Genomic DNA, 18503 nt, shown 5'->3' with positions numbered 1-18503 from the left:
GTACGCCCCGGCCGTAAAAAGTGAGCGGCTGGCAGTTCTTCAGCAACTCCCACTGCTGTTGGCCACCTCCAAGCCGGTCATCCTGGGTGGTGACTTCAACTGCATCATCGATGCGGCTGGACGATCCAGCAAAGCCGACAGCAAACTAGACGCTACGTCCAGACTCCTGATGGAAACGGTAAAAGACGCCAAGCTGCTCGACGTCTGCAGCAACCCTGCAGACGGCGCGCAGCGTAGATACACATGGTCACGGCCAGACGGGTCCGTCCGCTCCAGGATAGACTTCTTTTTTGTGTCCCGAGCTTTCACGGTCAGGTCCACCGACGTAACGCCGGTGTTCTTCTCTGACCACTGCCTCCTACTAGCCGACTGCCACCTGCAGGAAGACCAGGGGGTAGGCAGGGGGACGTGGAAGCTAAATGTAAAACTGCTGACCCCTGAGAACATCGAGGAACTCAGGAGGGATTACAAAGGTTGGAGAACCGTGAAACCCCTCTTTGAGGCCCCACATCTCTGGTGGGAAGCAATCAAGGGGAATATCAAGAGGTTTTTCATCCTCAAGGGCGTTCAAAAGGTGAGAGAGAGACGAGGGGTCATGTCCAGGCTCCAGAAAAGTATGCAAAATTTGCTCCAGCTGCAGTCGATGGGGGTGGATGTCAAGGAGGATCTCCAAGAGGTGAAGAGCCAGCAAGCCTCGCTCTACACCTCGGAGGCCTCCAAGGTTATCTTCCGTTCCAGAGTCCGCTCCGTGGAGCAGGACGAAAAGTGCTCACGCTTCTTCTTCCAAAAGGTGCACAGAGACACCTCTGTGATCAGCAGCCTGAAGGAAGAAGATGGCTCTGAAAAGTCATCGCAGTCTGACATCCTGAGGATCAGCCAATCCTTTTATGCCGGACTGTATGACCTGAAGCCAACAGATAGCACTGTTTCCCAGACCTTCCTGTCGACTATCACGGAGGTCATAGGCGACAGCGAGCTGGAAAACCTGGACAAACCACTAACTCTGGACGAGCTGACAAAGGCCGCCAAGTCCTTCGAGACGAGTAAAACTCCCGGAAGCGACGGCTTACCGGTTGAGTTGTATTCGGCTCTGTGGGACTGGATGGGCCCAGACCTGCTGGAAGTGTACGAGAGTATGCTTCTGGAAGGCAGCATGTCAGAGTCCATGAGGAAAGGCATCATCACCCTCATCTACAAACAGAAGGGGGAAAGGGAAGAAATTCGAAATTGGCGACCCATTTCACTGTTGAATGTGGACTACAAAATTCTAGCAAAGGTCATCGCCAATCGGGTCAGGTCTGCTCTGGAGTCGGTGATCCACCCTGACCAGACCTGTGCTGTACCCGGCAGGAAGATCTCTGATAGCCTCGCGCTACTCAGGGATACGATCGCCTACGTGCAGGACAGGGGGGTGGACACTTGCCTCATCAGCCTTGACCAGGAGAAGGCTTTTGACAGAATATCGCACACCTACATGATGGATGTGCTCTCCAAAATGGGGTTTGGGGAGGGAATTCGCAATTGGATCAAACTGCTCTACACAAACATCTATAGCGCAGTCTCAATCAATGGGTGGGAATCAGAAAAGTTCCAGATCAGATCTGGAGTCAGGCAGGGCTGCCCTCTCTCCTCTGCCCTTTTTGTGTGCTGCATAGAACCTTTTGCCGAGTCCATCAGGAGGGATCCGGGTATAAGAGGAGTGACGATCCCAGGCAGTGGAGGCATGCAAGTCAAGGCCTCCCTGTACATGGACGACGTTGCCGTCTTCTGCTCGGATCCTGCGTCTGTACGCAGGCTCTTAACCACCTGCGACCAGTTTGAACTGGCCTCTGGAGCCAAGGTAAACCGGGGCAAGAGCGAGGCCATGTTCTTTGGGAACTGGGCCGACCGGTCCTTTGTCCCCTTCACTGTCAGGTCAGATTACCTGAAGGTGCTGGGGATATGGTTCGGAGCTGCTGGGGCGTGCACCAAAAACTGGGAGGAGCGCATAGGAAAGGTAAGACAGAAACTGGGCTGGTGGGAGCAACGCTCCCTCTCCATTGCGGGCAAAACCCTGGTCATCAGGTGTGAGGTACTCTCGGTGCTACTGTACGTGGCGCAGGTCTGGCCCATAACCCGACCCTACGCCACAGCAGTCACCCGGGCCATCTTCAAATTTATCTGGCGATCCAAGATGGACCGTGTCCGAAGGGACACCATGTACAAACCTGTGGAGAAGGGAGGGCGGAACGTACCCAACGCCTCCCTCATCCTGTTGGCCACCTTTGTGTCCAGCTGCATCAAGCTGTGCGTGGACCCCCAGTATGCAAACACCAAGTGTCACTACATACTGAGGTTCTACCTGTCCCCGGTGTTGCGAAGGATGGGCCTGGCCTCATTGCCGCGGAACGCTCCAAGTAGTTGGACCGTACCGTACCACCTGTCCTTTGTGGAAAAGTTTTTGAAGGAAAACACCTTTGACCACAAGGCAATGAAGCAGTGGTCAGCACGTAATGTCCTCGAGGCCCTCAGGGAAAAGGAGACCGTGGAGGACGTTGGATGGTTCCCTGAGCAGACTGCCAGAGTCATCTGGCAGAACGCCTCATCACCAGAACTTTCAAACAAGCACCAAGACCTAGCTTGGCTGGTGGTGAGAAGGGCCCTCCCTGTCAGATTCTTCATGCACACCCGAAGGCTCTGCACCAATGCACGCTGCCCTCGGAGTGGCTGTGGGGGAAATGAGACGGTCACACACCTCCTTGTGGAATGTGCCTTTGCAAAGAAGGTCTGGAGAGAGATGCAGTGGTATTTGTCAAGGTTTATCCCAAACAGATCTGTGACACAGGACTCTGTGCTCTACGGACTGTTTCCAGGGACACACACCGAGACAAATATCAACTGCTGCTGGAAGGTCATCAACTCGGTAAAAGACGCTCTTTGGTCTGCCCGAAACTTGCTGATCTTCCAGTGCAAAGAATTGTCCTCGACCGAGTGTTGCAGACTGGCACATTCCAGGGTCCAGGACTACGTGCTGAGGGACGCACTCAAGCTTGGGGCAGCTGCCGCCAAGGCGCAATGGGGAAAGACCACTGTGTAAAGTCTTTCCAGCAAATGTACACCGAGGGGCGCGTAACAGTGTAAAGCCCCTCGGTCTGGGCAACCAACACTCCAATGTATAAAACAAACATGACAATGTAAATATTTAAGAAGGAATTGTAATGTAAAGAGTGATATGTGTATGACAATATCAAAATTGAATGAAAGAAAGTCAAGGCAACATGTAACCCTGCCGGAAATGTACAGTCAAGACAATTTGAAATGTTTCTGTAATGCTCATGATAAATTTTTATGAATAAAGTATATTTTTTTGAATAAAAAAAAAAAAAAAAAAAAAAATCTGTTCTTATCAGTTTAATATCTGATACGTCCCTTATCTGGGGACCATATATTAAATTGATTTTTGGAGCAGGGAGATGGAATAGGGGCTTGCTCCGTCCACTCCACGCATCGACCTGGTATTGCAGTACCTCCGGGAACGGTGCACACACCCCCTTTATGGGGAATTTCAAAGTCAAAAAACAGCTCAAGCATGTACATGCACTTCTCTACTTCATGCCTTTTCTCTTCATTCTCCAATATGGACAATCTGCTTACAACACTTTGCAACCACTCGCCTACTGTGCATCACTATTTCTTCCTGAAGCCGGTGCTGCCCCAGTGCTGCGGCTTTCAACCAACAGATGCTTCTGCTTGCAACACTTCCCCAACAATGGATATTTTGATGCAACGCTTCCCCAACAATGGATATTTTGATGCAACGCTTCCCCAACAATGGATATTTTCATGCAACGCTTCCCCAACAATGGATATTTTGATGCAACGCTTCCCCAACAATGGATATTTTGATGCAACGCTTCCCCAACAATGGATATTTTGATGCAACGCTTCCCCAACAATGGATATTTTGATGCAACGCTTCCCCAACAATGGATATTTTGATGCAACGCTTCCCCAACAATGGATATTTTGATGCAACGCTTCCCCAACAATGGATATTTTGATGCAACGCTTCCCCAACAATGGATATTTTGATGCAACGCTTCCCCAACAATGGATATTTTGATGCAACACTTCCCCAACAATGGATATTTTGATGCAACACTTCCCCAACAATCCACATTTTGACATCACTTTCAACAGTCTCGCAGCTTGCATCAATCGCTTCTCGGCCTTTTGGCTAAGATCAAGTGTAGTCTCATTTGATTGAGAGAAGCTGAGGATTTCGATGTCGATCGTGGATTGGAGAACTCGGAGGGATTGAAGTCGTCAAAGAGGAAACGTTTGGAGCTTGGCTGCTATTGGTGGATCTACATGCTGGCCTAAACCTCGGGTTTAGGCCTAACGCCGATACAGTTTCACACCCAACGTACGAGCTATGGATGCAGCTGCATCCCGACCACCAGGCTGGGGCGTGCGAAACACTGTCCGAGTCACAGTGAAGAAAACGGATGGAGAGTCACCTTTGGACCGGAAACACTTCGTGAAGAAGGTGCTGCTCGAGTGCTGTGGGTTTAAAGCAACAGAGATCTTCTGCTTGCAAAACTTCCCCAAGAATGGCTTCTTTGATGTCACCTTCAAGAGCGTCGCAGCGTGCATCAAATTCTTGAACGTCTTCAAGGAGAAAGGTAACCAGAGTCCCTTGTCGATCCTGACTGCGGAACCTCTGTTTACGCTACCGGCACAGCGAAATCGGGTTGTTACACTGCACACGTACAACCCCCACGTCCCTGTATCTGATGTGCTCACGTTCCTCGCCAGGTACGCTGAGCTGAAAAGTGACAGCGTGCAAGTGAAAGACACCTTCGGCATCTGGACAAGTGAGCACCAGGTCAAGGTGACCCTAAGAACGGACAGCAATGGAGCCATCCTGCATCCCCCCTCCAATTTCGCTATTGGAGTAAATCGTGGCTACCTCTACTACGTGGGACAGCCACGAGTATGCCACGCATGTGGCAAAACGGGGCATGTTGCCGCAAACTGCAGTGTGACCTTCTGCAAGAACTGCAGGCAGGAGGGACACATGACTAAGGACTGCAAAGAAGACAAGTGCTGCAACCTGTGTGGGGAGGCCGGCCATCTTTACAGGGCCTGCCCGAAACGCGGGGCAACATACGCTGAAATCATCAGCAGCGGAGTTAAAAAGGCGACCAAAGAGGAGGTGCATACACCCTCCACCGAAAAAGACACCACGGTTCAGAATGAGGAAAAGCAACAGAAGGGCCCCCAACAAAAAGAGGAGGCCCCAGCACCTCCTGACAACCCAACCCCAGCCCCATCTGATGAGGAACACTCAATGGAAGAGGAAGAGGATGGGACAAAGAATAAAGAGCCCTGGGAAACAGTGAACAGGGACAAACGAAAGCGGAAACAAAAAAACAAACTGAAGAACCCCCCGAGGGGTAGTGGCAAAAAGCGACACCTCTCAGCCGGCGCACTTAGCGCCGACACCTCATCCGATGAGGGAAAACAGGACAAGAATCGGCCTCAAATAAAGAGGCAAAGCACCAACGTGGAACGGAAGGCACAGACCCCCCAGACCACCGACCGGGAAGGAAACAAGGTCACAGACCAACCCCCGATAGTAACGAGCAGCAACAACCCAGGTGAAGACCGGCCTGCAACCCCAACACCTACTGACTGCCATGACGAACGCCAGGGCTACATCACCCCCCCAATGCATCTGCATCAAAATCACGGGGCCAGTACGGACCAGAACAGCTTTCTCAGCCCTGCAACTGTGCTAAAGTTTGCGAGCACCACCGGCATGCTGGGGAACATCGAACAGCTGGAACAGCCAACTGTATAGACTCTGGACTCTTGAGACTGGTAAATCTATCTTTTTATAATGGGTTTAAAAATTGCATCCATAAATGTGCGAAGCATCAAAGATACTTCGCGGTGTGTAGCCACACTCAACTATTTGGCAAATGTAAAAGCTGACCTACTGTTCCTGCAGGAGTGCGGAATTCCGCACCTCAGCAACTACAGACGCTGGTCGAGCTGGTGGTCCCACGGGCCATCCATCTGGTCAGGAGGAAACGACTGCCGCTCCTCCGGCCTGGGTATTCTGCTGCGGGGAGGCAACTTCACCATCTCCGACGTTAAGGAGGTGGTGGGCGGGCGCCTCCTCGTAGCAGACGTGAAATACAAAAACACCCCTCTCAGACTTATTAATGTGTACGCCCCGGCCGTAAAAAGTGAGCGGCTGGCAGTTCTTCAGCAACTCCCACTGCTGTTGGCCACCTCCAAGCCGGTCATCCTGGGTGGTGACTTCAACTGCATCATCGATGCGGCTGGACGATCCAGCAAAGCCGACAGCAAACTAGACGCTACGTCCAGACTCCTGATGGAAACGGTAAAAGACGCCAAGCTGCTCGACGTCTGCAGCAACCCTGCTGACGGCGCGCAGCATGGATACACATGGTCACGGCCAGACGGGTCCGTCCGCTCCAGGATAGACTTCTTTTTTGTGTCCCGAGCTTTCACGGTCAGGTCCACCGACGTAACGCCGGTGTTCTTCTCTGACCACTGCCTCCTACTGGCCGACTGCCACCTGCAGGAAGACCAGGGGGTAGGCAGGGGGACGTGGAAGCTAAATGTAAAACTGCTGACCCCTGAGAACATCGAGGAACTCAGGAGGGATTACAAAGGTTGGAGAACCGTGAAACCCCTCTTTGAGGCCCCACATCTCTGGTGGGAAGCAATCAAGGGGAATATCAAGAGGTTTTTCATCCTCAAGGGCGTTCAAAAGGTGAGAGAGAGACGAGGGGTCATGTCCAGGCTCCAGAAAAGTATGCAAAATTTGCTCCAGCTGCAGTCGATGGGGGTGGATGTCAAGGACGATCTCCAAGAGGTGAAGAGCCAGCAAGCCTCGCTCTACACCTCGGAGGCCTCCAAGGTTATCTTCCGTTCCAGAGTCCGCTCCGTGGAGCAGGACGAAAAGTGCTCACGCTTCTTCTTCCAAAAGGTGCACAGAGAGACCTCTGTGATCAGCAGCCTGAAGGAAGAAGATGGCTCTGAAAAGTCATCGCAGTCTGACATCCTGAGGATCAGCCAATCCTTTTATGCCGGACTGTATGACCTGAAGCCAACAGATAGCACTGTTTCCCAGACCTTCCTGTCGACTATCACGGAGGTCATAGGCGACAGCGAGCTGGAAAACCTGGACAAACCACTAACTCTGGACGAGCTGACAAAGGCCGCCAAGTCCTTCGAGACGAGTAAAACTCCCGGAAGCGACGGCTTACCGGTTGAGTTGTTTTCGGCTCTGTGGGACTGGATGGGCCCAGACCTGCTGGAAGTGTACGAGAGTATGCTTCTGGAAGGCAGCATGTCAGAGTCCATGAGGAAAGGCATCATCACCCTAATCTACAAGCAGAAGGGGGAAAGGGAAGAAATTCGAAATTGGCGACCCATTTCACTGTTGAATGTGGACTACAAAATTCTAGCAAAGGTCATCGCCAATCGGGTCAGGTCTGCTCTGGAGTCGGTGATCCACCCTGACCAGACCTGTGCTGTACCTGGCAGGAAGATCTCTGATAGCCTCGCGCTACTCAGGGATACGATCGCCTACGTGCAGGACAGGGGGGTGGACACTTGCCTCATCAGTCTTGACCAGGAAAAGGCTTTTGACAGAATATCACACACTTACATGATGGATGTGCTCTCCAAAATGGGGTTTGGGGAGGGAATTCGCAATTGGATCAAACTGCTCTACACAAACATCTATAGCGCAGTCTCAATCAATGGGTGGGAATCAGAAAAGTTCCAGATCAGATCTGGAGTCAGGCAGGGCTGCCCTCTCTCCTCTGCCCTTTTTGTGTGCTGCATAGAACCTTTTGCCGAGTCCATCAGGAGGGATCCGGGTATAAGAGGAGTGACGATCCCAGGCAGTGGAGGCATGCAAGTCAAGGCCTCCCTGTACATGGACGACGTTGCCGTCTTCTGCTCGGATCCTGCGTCTGTACGCAGGCTCTTAACCACCTGCGACCAGTTTGAACTGGCCTCTGGAGCCAAGGTAAACCGGGGCAAGAGCGAGGCCATGTTCTTTGGGAACTGGGCCGACCGGTCCTTTGTCCCCTTCACTGTCAGGTCAGATTACCTGAAGGTGCTGGGGATATGGTTCGGAGCTGCTGGGGCGTGCACCAAAAACTGGGAGGAGCGCATAGGAAAGGTAAGACAGAAACTGGGCTGGTGGGAGCAACGCTCCCTCTCCATTGCGGGCAAAACCCTGGTCATCAGGTGTGAGGTACTCTCGGTGCTACTGTACGTGGCGCAGGTCTGGCCCATAACCCGACCCTACGCCACAGCAGTCACCCGGGCCATCTTCAAATTTATCTGGCGATCCAAGATGGACCGTGTCCGAAGGGACACCATGTACAAACCTCTGGAGAAGGGAGGGCGGAACGTACCCAACGCCTCCCTCATCCTGTTGGCCACCTTTGTGTCCAGCTGCATCAAGCTGTGCGTGGACCCCCAGTATGCAAACACCAAGGGTCACTACATACTGAGGTTCTACCTGTCCCCGGTGTTGCGAAGGATGGGCCTGGCCTCATTGCCGCGGAACGCTCCAAGTAGTTGGACGGTACCGTACCACCTGTCCTTTGTGGAAAAGTTTTTGAAGGAAAACACCTTTGACCACAAGGCAATGAAGCAGTGGTCAGCACGTAATGTCCTCGAGGCCCTCAGGGAAAAGGAGACCGTGGAGGACGTTGGATGGTTCCCTGAGCAGACTGCCAGAGTCATCTGGCAGAACGCCTCATCACCAGAACTTTCAAACAAGCACCAAGACCTAGCTTGGCTGGTGGTGAGAAGGGCCCTCCCTGTCAGATTCTTCATGCACACCCGAAGGCTCTGCACCAATGCACGCTGCCCTCGGAGTGGCTGTGGGGGAAATGAGACGGTCACACACCTCCTTGTGGAATGTGCCTTTGCAAAGAAGGTCTGGAGAGAGATGCAGTGGTATTTGTCAAGGTTTATCCCAAACAGATCTGTGACACAGGACTCTGTGCTCTACGGACTGTTTCCAGGGACACACACCGAGACAAATATCAACTGCTGCTGGAAGGTCATCAACTCGGTAAAAGACGCTCTTTGGTCTGCCCGAAACTTGCTGATCTTCCAGTGCAAAGAATTGTCCTCGACCGAGTGTTGCAGACTGGCACATTCCAAGGTCCAGGACTACGTGCTGAGGGACGCACTCAAGCTTGGGGCAGCTGCCGCCAAGGCGCAATGGGGAAAGACCACTGTGTAAAGTCTTTCCAGCAAATGTACACCGAGGGGCGCGTAACAGTGTAAAGCCCCTCGGTCTGGGCAACCAACACTCCAATGTATAAAACAAACATGACAATGTAAATATTTAAGAAGGAATTGTAATGTAAAGAGTGATATGTGTATGACAATATCAAAATTGAATGAAAGAAAGTCAAGGCAACATGTAACCCTGCCGGAAATGTACTGTCAAGACAATTTGAAATGTTTCTGTAATGCTCATGATAAATTTTTATGAATAAAGTATATTTTTTTGAAAAAAAAAAAAAAAAATCTGTTCTTATCAGTGGGAAACAGTGAACAGGGACAAACGAAAGCGGAAACAAAAAAACAAACTGAAGAACCCCCCGAGGGGTAGTGGCAAAAAGCGACACCTCTCAGCCGGCGCACTTAGCGCCGACACCTCATCCGATGAGGGAAAACAGGACAAGAATCGGCATCAAATAAAGAGGCAAAGCACCAACGTGGAACGGAAGGCACAGACCCCCCAGACCACCGACCGGGAAGGAAACAAGGTCACAGACCAACCCCCGATAGTAACGAGCAGCAACAACCCAGGTGAAGACCGGCCTGCAACCCCAACACCTACTGACTGCCATGACGAACGCCAGGGCTACATCACCCCCCCAATGCATCTGCATCAAAATCACGGGGCCAGTACGGACCAGAACAGCTTTCTCAGCCCTGCAACTGTGCTAAAGTTTGCGAGCACCACCGGCATGCTGGGGAACATTCAACAGCTGGAACAGCCAACTGTATAGACTCTGGACTCTTGAGACTGGTAAATCTATCTTTTTATAATGGGTTTAAAAATTGCATCCATAAATGTGCGAAGCATCAAAGATACTTCGCGGTGTGTAGCCACACTCAACTATTTGGCAAATGTAAAAGCTGACCTACTGTTCCTGCAGGAGTGCGGAATTCCGCACCTCAGCAACTACAGGCGCTGGTCGAGCTGGTGGTCCCACGGGCCATCCATCTGGTCAGGAGGAAACGACTGCCGCTCCTCCGGCCTGGGTATTCTGCTGCGGGGAGGCAACTTCACCATCTCCGACGTTAAGGAGGTGGTGGGCGGGCGCCTCCTCGTAGCAGACGTGAAATACAAAAACACCCCTCTCAGACTTATTAATGTGTACGCCCCGGCCGTAAAAAGTGAGCGGCTGGCAGTTCTTCAGCAACTCCCACTGCTGTTGGCCACCTCCAAGCCGGTCATCCTGGGTGGTGACTTCAACTGCATCATCGATGCGGCTGGACGATCCAGCAAAGCCGACAGCAAACTAGACGCTACGTCCAGACTCCTGATGGAAACGGTAAAAGACGCCAAGCTGCTCGACGTCTGCAGCAACCCTGCAGACGGCGCGCAGCGTAGATACACATGGTCACGGCCAGACGGGTCCGTCCGCTCCAGGATAGACTTCTTTTTTGTGTCCCGAGCTTTCACGGTCAGGTCCACCGACGTAAAGCCGGTGTTCTTCTCTGACCACTGCCTCCTACTGGCCGACTGCCACCTGCAGGAAGACCAGGGGGTAGGCAGGGGGACGTGGAAGCTAAATGTAAAACTGCTGACCCCTGAGAACATCGAGGAACTCAGGAGGGATTACAAAGGTTGGAGAACCGTGAAACCCCTCTTTGAGGCCCCACATCTCTGGTGGGAAGCAATCAAGGGGAATATCAAGAGGTTTTTCATCCTCAAGGGCGTTCAAAAGGTAAGAGAGAGACGAGGGGTCATGTCCAGGCTCCAGAAAAGTATGCAAAATTTGCTCCAGCTGCAGTCGATGGGGGTGGATGTCAAGGAGGATCTCCAAGAGGTGAAGAGCCAGCAAGCCTCGCTCTACACCTCGGAGGCCTCCAAGGTTATCTTCCGTTCCAGAGTCCGCTCCGTGGAGCAGGACGAAAAGTGCTCACGCTTCTTCTTCCAAAAGGTGCACAGAGAGACCTCTGTGATCAGCAGCCTGAAGGAAGAAGATGGCTCTGAAAAGTCATCGCAGTCTGACATCCTGAGGATCAGCCAATCCTTTTATGCCGGACTGTATGACCTGAAGCCAACAGATAGCACTGTTTCCCAGACCTTCCTGTCGACTATCACGGAGGTCATAGGCGACAGCGAGCTGGAAAACCTGGACAAACCACTAACTCTGGACGAGCTGACAAAGGCCGCCAAGTCCTTCGAGACGAGTAAAACTCCCGGAAGCGACGGCTTACCGGTTGAGTTGTATTCGGCTCTGTGGGACTGGATCGGCCCAGACCTGCTGGAAGTGTACGAGAGTATGCTTCTGGAAGGCAGCATGTCAGAGTCCATGAGGAAAGGCATCATCACCCTCATCTACAAACAGAAGGGGGAAAGGGAAGAAATTCGAAATTGGCGACCCATTTCACTGTTGAATGTGGACTACAAAATTCTAGCAAAGGTCATCGCCAATCGGGTCAGGTCTGCTCTGGAGTCGGTGATCCACCCTGACCAGACCTGTGCTGTACCCGGCAGGAAGATCTCTGATAGCCTCGCGCTACTCAGGGATACGATCGCCTACGTGCAGGACAGGGGGGTGGACACTTGCCTCATCAGCCTTGACCAGGAGAAGGCTTTTGACAGAATATCGCACACCTACATGATGGATGTGCTCTCCAAAATGGGGTTTGGGGAGGGAATTCGCAATTGGATCAAACTGCTCTACACAAACATCTATAGCGCAGTCTCAATCAATGGGTGGGAATCAGAAAAGTTCCAGATCAGATCTGGAGTCAGGCAGGGCTGCCCTCTCTCCTCTGCCCTTTTTGTGTGCTGCATAGAACCTTTTGCCGAGTCCATCAGGAGGGATCCGGGTATAAGAGGAGTGACGATCCCAGGCAGTGGAGGCATGCAAGTCAAGGCCTCCCTGTACATGGACGACGTTGCCGTCTTCTGCTCGGATCCTGCGTCTGTACGCAGGCTCTTGACCACCTGCGACCAGTTTGAACTGGCCTCTGGAGCCAAGGTAAACCGGGGCAAGAGCGCGGCCATGTTCTTTGGGAACTGGGCCGACCGGTCCTTTGTCCCCTTCACTGTCAGGTCAAATTACCTGAAGGTGCTGGGGATATGGTTCGGAGCTGCTGGGGCGTGCACCAAAAACTGGGAGGAGCGCATAGGAAAGGTAAGACAGAAACTGGGCTGGTGGGAGCAACGCTCCCTCTCCATTGCGGGCAAAACCCTGGTCATCAGGTGTGAGGTACTCTCGGTGCTACTGTACGTGGCGCAGGTCTGGCCCATAACCCGACCCTACGCCACAGCAGTCACCCGGGCCATCTTCAAATTTATCTGGCGATCCAAGATGGACCGTGTCCGAAGGGACACCATGTACAAACCTCTGGAGAAGGGAGGGCGGAACGTACCCAACGCCTCCCTCATCCTGTTGGCCACCTTTGTGTCCAGCTGCATCAAGCTGTGCGTGGACCCCCAGTATGCAAACACCAAGTGTCACTACATACTGAGGTTCTACCTGTCCCCGGTGTTGCGAAGGATGGGCCTGGCCTCATTGCCGCGGAACGCTCCAAGTAGTTGGACCGTACCGTACCACCTGTCCTTTGTGGAAAAGTTTTTGAAGGAAAACACCTTTGACCACAAGGCAATGAAGCAGTGGTCAGCATGTAATGTCCTCGAGGCCCTCAGGGAAAAGGAGACCGTGGAGGACGTTGGATGGTTCCCTGAGCAGACTGCCAGAGTCATCTGGCAGAACGCCTCATCACCAGAACTTTCAAACAAGCACCAAGACCTAGCTTGGCTGGTGGTGAGAAAGGCCCTCCCTGTCAGATTCTTCATGCACACCCGAAGGCTCTGCACCAATGCACGCTGCCCTCGGAGTGGCTGTGGGGGAAATGAGACGGTCACACACCTCCTTGTGGAATGTGCCTTTGCAAAGAAGGTCTGGAGAGAGATGCAGTGGTATTTGTCAAGGTTTATCCCAAACAGATCTGTGACACAGGACTCTGTGCTCTACGGTCTGTTTCCAGGGACACACACCGAGACAAATATCAACTGCTGCTGGAAGGTCATCAACTCGGTAAAAGACGCTCTTTGGTCTGCCCGAAACTTGCTGATCTTCCAGTGCAAAGAATTGTCCTCGACCGAGTGTTGCAGACTGGCACATTCCAAGGTCCAGGACTACGTGCTGAGGGACGCACTCAAGCTTGGGGCAGCTGCCGCCAAGGCGCAATGGGGAAAGACCACTGTGTAAAGTCTTTCCAGCAAATGTACACCGAGGGGCGCGTAACAGTGTAAAGCCCCTCGGTCTGGGCAACCAACACTCCAATGTATAAAACAAACATGACAATGTAAATATTTAAGAAGGAATTGTAATGTAAAGAGTGATATGTGTATGACAATATCAAAACTGAATGAAAGAAAGTCAAGGCAACATGTAACCCTGCCGGAAATGTACAGTCAAGACAATTTGAAATGTTTCTGTAATGCTCATGATAAATTTTTATGAATAAAGTATATTTTTTTGAAAAAAAGAAAAATCTGTTCTTATCAGTTTAATATCTGATACGTCCCTTATCTGGGGACCATATATTAAATTGATTTTTGGAGCAGGGAGATGGAATAGGGGCTTGCTCCGTCCACTCCACGCATCGACCTGGTATTGCAGTACCTCCGGGAACGGTGCACACACCCCCTTTATGGGGAATTTCAAAGTCAAAAAACAGCTCAAGCATGTACATGCACTTCTCTACTTCATGCCTTTTCTCTTCATTCTCCAATATGGACAATCTGCTTACAACACTTTGCAACCACTCGCCTGCTGTGCATCACTATTTATTCCTGAAGCCGGTGCTGCCCCAGTGCTGCGGCTTTCAACCAACAGATGCTTCTGCTTGCAACACTTCCCCAACAATGGATATTTTGATGCAACGCTTCCCCAACAATGGATATTTTGATGCAACGCTTCCCCAACAATGGATATTTTGATGCAACGCTTCCCCAACAATGGATATTTTGATGCAACGCTTCCCCAACAATGGATATTTTGATGCAACGCTTCCCCAACAATGGATATTTTGATGCAACGCTTCCCCAACAATGGATATTTTGATGCAACGCTTCCCCAACAATGGATATTTTGATGCAACGCTTCCCCAACAATGGATATTTTGATGCAACACTTCCCCAACAATGGATATTTTGATGCAACACTTCCCCAACAATGGATATTTTGATGCAACACTTCCCCAACAATGGATATTTTGATGCAACACTTCCCCAACAATCCACATTTTGACATCACTTTCAACAGTCTCGCAGCTTGCATCAATCGCTTCTCGGCCTTTTGGCTAAGATCAAGTGTAGTCTCATTTGATTGAGAGAAGCTGAGGATTTCGATGTCGATCGTGGATTGGAGAACTCGGAGGGATTGAAGTCGTCAAAGAGGAAACGTTTGGAGCTTGGCTGCTATTGGTGGATCTACATGCTGGCCTAAACCTCGGGTTTAGGCCTAACGCCGATACAGTTTCACACCCAACGTACGAGCTATGGATGCAGCTGCATCCCGACCACCAGGCTGGGGAGTGCGAAACACTGTCCGAGTCACAGTAAAGAAAACGGAGGGAGAGTCATCTTTGGACCGGAAACACTTCGTGAAGAGGGTGCTGCTCGAGTGTTGTGGGTTTAAAGCAACAGAGATCTTCTGCTTGCAAAACTTCCCCAAGAATGGTTTCTTTGATGTCACCTTCAAGAGCGTCGCAGCGTGCATCAAATTCTTGAACGTCTTCAAGGAAAAAGGTAACCAGAGTCCCTTGTCGATCCTGACTGCGGAGCCTCTGTTTACGCTACCGGCACAGCGAAATCGGGTTGTTACACTGCACACGTACAACCCCCACGTCCCTGTGTCTGATGTGCTCACGTTCCTCGCCAGGTACGCTGAGCTGAAAAGTGACAGCGTGCAAGTGAAAGACACCTTCGGCATCTGGACAAGTGAGCACCAGGTCAAGGTGACCCTAAGAACGGACAGCAACGGAGCCATCCTGCATCCCCCCTCCAATTTCGCTATTGGAGTAAATCGTGGCTACCTCTACTACGTGGGACAGCCACGAGTATGCCACGCATGTGGCAAAACGGGGCATGTTGCCGCAAACTGCAGTGTGACCTTCTGCAAGAACTGCAGGCAGGAGGGACACATGACTAAGGACTGCAAGGAAGACAAGTGCTGCAACCTGTGTGGGGAGGCCGGCCATCTTTACAGGGCCTGCCCGAAACGCGGGGCGACATATGCACAGATCATCAGCAGCGGAGTCAAAAAGGCGACCAGAGAGGAGGTGCATACACCCTCCACCGAAAAAGACACCACGGTTCAGAATGAGGAAAAGCAACAGAAGGGCCCCCAACAAAAAGAGGAGGCCCCAGCACCTCCTGACAACCCAACCCCAGTCCCATCTGATGAGGAACACTCAATCGAAGAGGAAGAGGATGGGGCAAAGAATAAAGAGCCCTGGCAAACCGTGAACAGGGACAAACGTAAGAGGAAACAAAAAAACAAACTGAAGAACCCCCTGAGGGGTAGTGGCAAAAAGCGACACCTCTCAGCCGGCGCACTTAGCGCCGACACCTCATCCGATGAGGGAAAACAGGACAAGAATCGGCCTCAGATAAAGAGGCAAAGCACCAACGTGGAACGGAAGGCACAGACCCCCCAGACCACCGACCGGGAAGAAAACAAGGTCACAGACCAACCCCCGATAGCAATGAGCAGCAACAACCCAGGTGAAGACCGGCCTGCAACCCCAACACCTACTGACTGCCACGACGAACCCCAGGGCTACACCCCCCCCCCAATGCATCTGCATCAAAATCACGGGGCCAGTACGGACCAGAACAGTTTTCTCAGCCCTGCAACTGTGCTAAAGTTTGCGAGCACCACCGGCATGCTGGGGAACATTCAACAGCTGGAACAGCCAACTGTATAGACTCTGGACTCTTGAGACTGGTAAATCTATCTTTTTATAATGGGTTTAAAAATTGCATCCATAAATGTGCGAAGCATCAAAGATACTTCACGGTGTGTAGCCACACTCAACTATTTGGCAAATGTAAAAGCTGACCTACTGTTCCTGCAGGAGTGCGGAATTCCGCACCTCAGCAACTACAGGCGCTGGTCGAGCTGGTGGTCCCACGGGCCATCCATCTGGTCAGGAGGAAACGACTGCCGCTCCTCCGGCCTGGGTATTCTGCTGCGGGGAGGCAACTTCACCATCTCCGACGTTAAGGAGGTGGTGGGCGGGCGCCTCCTCGTAGCAGACGTGAAATACAAAAACACCCCTCTCAGACTTATTAATGTGTACGCCCCGGCCGTAAAAAGTGAGCGGCTGGCAGTCCTTCAGCAACTCCCACTGCTGTTGGCCACCTCCAAGCCGGTCATTCTGGGTGGTGACTTCAACTGCATCATCGATGCGGCTGGACGATCCAGCAAAGCCGACAGCAAACTAGACGCTACGTCCAGACTCCTGATGGAAACGGTAAGAGACGCCAAGCTGCTCGACGTCTGCAGCAACCCTGCAGACGGCGCGCAGCGTAGATACACATGGTCACGGCCAGACGGGTCCGTCCGCTCCAGGATAGACTTCTTTTTTGTGTCCCGAGCTTTCACGGTCAGGTCCACCGACGTAACGCCGGTGTTCTTCTCTGACCACTGCCTCCTACTGGCCGACTGCCACCTGCAGGAAGACCAGGGGGTAGGCAGGGGGACGTGGAAGCTAAATGTAAAACTGCTGACCCCTGAGAACATCGAGGAACTCAGGAGGGATTACAAAGGTTGGAGAACCGTGAAACCCCTCTTTGAGGCCCCACATCTCTGGTGGGAAGCAATCAAGGGGAATATCAAGAGGTTTTTCATCCTCAAGGGCGTTCAGAAGGTGAGAGAGAGACGAGGGGTCATGTCCAGGCTCCAGAAAAGTATGCAAAATTTGCTCCAGCTGCAGTCGATGGGGGTGGATGTCAAGGAGGATCTCCAAGAGGTGAAGAGCCAGCAAGCCTCGCTCTACACCTCGGAGGCCTCCAAGGTTATCTTCCGTTCCAGAGTCCGCTCCGTGGAGCAGGACGAAAAGTGCTCACGCTTCTTCTTCCAAAAGGTGCACAGAGAGACCTCTGTGATCAGCAGCCTGAAGGAAGAAGATGGCTCTGAAAAGTCATCGCAGTCTGACATCCTGAGGATCAGCCAATCCTTTTATGCCGGACTGTATGACCTGAAGCCAACAGATAGCACTGTTTCCCAGACCTTCCTGTCGACCATCACGGAGGTCATAGGCGACAGCGAGCTGGAAAACCTGGACAAACCACTAACTCTGGACGAGCTGACAAAGGCCGCCAAGTCCTTCGAGACGAGTAAAACTCCCGGAAGCGACGGCTTACTGGTTGAGTTGTATTCGGCTCTGTGGGACTGGATGGGCCCAGACCTGCTGGAAGTGTACGAGAGTATGCTTCTGGAAGGCAGCATGTCAGAGTCCATGAGGAAAGGCATCATCACCCTCATCTACAAGCAGAAGGGGGAAAGGGAAGAAATTCGAAATTGGCGACCCATTTCACTGTTGAATGTGGACTACAAAATTCTAGCAAAGGTCATCGCCAATCGGGTCAGGTCTGCTCTGGAGTCGGTGATCCACCCTGACCAGACCTGTGCTGTACCCGGCAGGAAGATCTCTGATAGCCTCGCGCTACTCAGGGATACGATCGCCTACGTGCAGGACAGGGGGGTGGACACTTGCCTCATCAGCCTTGACCAGGAGAAGGCTTTTGACAGAATATCGCACACCTACATGATGGATGTGCTCTCCAAAATGGGGTTTGGGGAGGGAATTCGCAAATGGATCAAACTGCTCTACACAAACATCTATAGCGCAGTCTCAATCAATGGGTGGGAATCAGGAAAGTTCCAGATCAAATCTGGAGTCAGGCAGGGCTGCCCTCTCTCCTCTGCCCTTTTTGTGTGCTGCACAGAACCTTTTGCCGAGTCCATCAGGAGGGATCCGGGCATAAGGGGAGTGACGATCCCAGGCAGTGGAGGCATGCAAGTCAAGGCCTCCCTGTACATGGACGACGTCGCCGTCTTCTGCTCGGATCCTGCGTCTGTACGCAGGCTCTTGACCACCTGCGACCAGTTTGAACTGGCCTCGGGAGCCAAGGTAAACCGTGGCAAGAGCGAGGCCATGTTCTTTGGGAACTGGGCCGACCG

The 18503-nt window shown here is 52.1% G+C and overlaps 1 protein-coding gene, 1 non-coding gene and 1 pseudogene across 2 annotated transcripts in view; 2 read left to right on the top strand and 1 right to left on the bottom strand.

The window, feature by feature from the left end:
- Nucleotides 1-18503, bottom strand: part of LOC140424756 (nuclease EXOG, mitochondrial-like) — a 387484-nt gene that overhangs the window by 348548 nt on the left and 20433 nt on the right. The gene's annotated exons all lie outside the window — the stretch shown is intronic.
- Nucleotides 3339-3528, top strand: LOC140425945 (U2 spliceosomal RNA). Its single transcript, XR_011948092.1, has one exon. It is a non-coding gene; the product is annotated as a U2 spliceosomal RNA (small nuclear RNA).
- Nucleotides 13780-13956, top strand: LOC140425934 (U2 spliceosomal RNA; annotated as a pseudogene).

Source organism: Scyliorhinus torazame, chromosome 6 (assembly GCF_047496885.1).
Source record: "Scyliorhinus torazame isolate Kashiwa2021f chromosome 6, sScyTor2.1, whole genome shotgun sequence".
Classification (NCBI taxonomy): Eukaryota; Metazoa; Chordata; class Chondrichthyes; order Carcharhiniformes; family Scyliorhinidae; genus Scyliorhinus; species Scyliorhinus torazame.
The sequence above is the reverse complement of the archived record's forward strand: the minus strand, read 5'-3'. Positions and strand labels throughout refer to the sequence as shown.